This window comes from Chrysochloris asiatica, unplaced genomic scaffold, assembly GCF_000296735.1.
Source record: "Chrysochloris asiatica unplaced genomic scaffold, ChrAsi1.0 scaffold00049, whole genome shotgun sequence".
In the NCBI taxonomy this organism is placed as follows: Eukaryota; Metazoa; Chordata; class Mammalia; order Afrosoricida; family Chrysochloridae; genus Chrysochloris; species Chrysochloris asiatica.
Genome location: NW_006408567.1, coordinates 734,011 through 736,793, shown reverse-complemented (window position 1 = coordinate 736,793; position 2,783 = coordinate 734,011).

Genomic DNA, 2,783 nt, shown 5'->3' with positions numbered 1-2,783 from the left:
TCAAATGAATATCTATTGGTCTATGTACAGGTTCCTCTTGAGCACAATTAAGTGTTCTGGAATACCTATTCTTCACAATGATATCAGTAGTTCATTAAGAGCCACAGAGTTGAAAGATTTTGCATAGTCGATAAACCACAAGTATTTTTTCTAGTATTGTCCTTCTGACGCAAGCAATGATATCTCCAGTTCCAGATCCTCTTTTGAATCCAGCTTGACTTTCTTATAGTTCTCTGTTGATGCACTAATACAACCATATTTAAATTCTCTTAAACAACATTTTACTTGCTTGTGATAATAATGGTATTGTTCAATGATTTCCACATTACTTTAGGTCACCTGTCTTTGTAATGGGTACAAATAAGGATCACTTCTAATAGGTTGTCTAGATAACTCTTTTCTAAATTTCTTGGCATTTTCTTTTAAATGTTCTGTTCAACTCATTTACTCCCTTATTTCTTTCATTCACTTTAGCATCTCTATACTCAAGAGCAATTTTCAGAGTTTCTTCTGATATCCACTTTGATCTTGTCTTTCTCTCCTTATATTTTCCTTTAAAAAAAAACCACCAAACTTTTCATTACAATTAAATTTACAAATTTAGTCAAGTTTTACAGAGCAGATAATCAGTTTTACGTTCAATAAATCATATATTATGTAGTGTATTGGTTATGCCTTGGGTTGTTAACCTCAAGGTCAGCAGTTAGAAACAACCAGCTGTCCTGTGGGTAAAAGATGAGGCTTTCTGCACCTGTGAAGATTTATAGCCTCAGAAACTCTTTATAGAGTGGCTATGAGTCAGAATCACCTCTACAGCACAGAAGCAACCAACCAACCAATGCTTCATTACAATGATTACAATCCTCTCCATGTACCAACAATTAACAGTATTTAACTCTTTTCACCTTAATTATTGCATTTCTCCCTGTGTCTGCTGCTACCTTCCTCTTTCCTCTGGTAATCTCTCTCATGTTTTATGTATATTGCCTGCCCTGTCACCCATGTTAATATATATCTACCTTCTATCCTGTGAATAATGTCCAATTGATTATCTTTCCCTGTCTATATAATAATACAAGATTGTTCTTTTATCAAGAAAACCTTTTCTTAACTTTTTACAACATTGGTCTCATACAATATTTGTCTTTTTGTGATGGACTGATTTCACTTAGCACAATATCCTCCATGTTTATCCATGCTATGAGGTGTATAGTACATTCACTGTTATTCTTCAAAGTTGACTACAAACCCGTTGTCCCTTTGTATCAAAATTTGTTTAACCATTCTTCTGTTTATGGGCATTTAGGCTATCTCCAACTTTTTTATGTGTCTCTTGTAGAGTGAATATGGAAGGATCCTGTTTTCTTATCTATTCTGTGCTTTCTGTCCCTTAACTGGTGCATTTAATCCATTTACATTCAGTGTAATCAATAATAGGTATTCATTGATGTATGACATGCTGTGTGTTTTTTGAGATACTGCTGGTTTCTTTGTTATTTATAATATGTAATTTTCTGTGCTGATTTTTGTTTGTGGGTTTTTTTTCATTTTCATTTTTGTGTTAAATTTTACTCAATCTTTTTTATTTTCCTCGTTGTTTTGGATGGTGTATTTTTTGTAATTAAGTGACGTTGGATCAGTTCCAATTCATAGCTACCATGTATAGGGTTTCTGAGTAGTGACTGGTGTATTTGAACTGTAAAACTTGCAGTTTAAACCAACCTTGTGCTTATCCTACAGTGCACACTATGACTATTTTTTGATGTACAAGTGTTTTAATTTTCTCTGAGAGTACCCTATAATTTATTAAAATTTTCTGTTTAAAACAGTATGTTTTATCTTGAAATGTACTTTACTTTGTTGCAATTTTTTAAGTTCTGTGTCTACACTATTCCCTCTGTCTGCTTTGTAGTTGACTTCATTATAAATTGATATTTTTGGTTCCCTATTTTCAATCTTGCAGGTTTGTTTTACTTTAAATACTTCTATATCTGGATTGAGTTATGGGTGATGTTATCATGTATAGTAATCTCAAGTTGTCTGCTGTTTTTTAAAAAGTATGTCTGGCCATTGCAAGTTCCTTTAATTTCTGTTTATCAGGAAACATCTTAATTTCATAGTCATATTTGTGGTACAACTTTTCTGAGTATATGATTCTTGGTTGGTAAGTCTGTTTTTTTTTTTAATTTTTTCAGAAATTTGTGTATGTAATCACATTGCATTCTTGCCTGCATGGTTTCTGTTGAGAAATCAGAGCTTGGTCTTATTTGTTTCCCTTTGTAGGTAGGTTATGTTTTTCCCAAGCTGCTTTCAGGATTGTTTCCTTATCTTTGGTTTTTTAAAGTTGGGCTATTATATGTCTTGGTGATTTTCTTTTGAGACCTATCTTGTTTGGTGTTTGTTCAGTTTCTTGTGTGCTTATCTTTTCATCATTCATAATGTTAATGAAGTTCTTTCCAACAACTCTTCAATAATTCAGATCACTCTTAAGTTTTTCCTTTTCATGGTGACCCATATAATGCTTAGGCTTTCTTCAGATTTTTTCATTCTTTTTTTTTCCTCTAGCATTCAAGTATTGACAGATAGATCGTCAGTCTCACTAATTCGGCCTTTGATTGCTTTGTATCTACCTCTTTGCCCTTTCAATATATTGTCCATTTCCGCAACCTTAGTATTAATCTTCTGGATTTCTAATTTCACATTTTGTATTGTTTCAAATTTTGCCAGTTTGTTGTTATGGTGTTTTTCTGAATTATTCTAAAGGTTTTTTTTTTTTTTTTTTT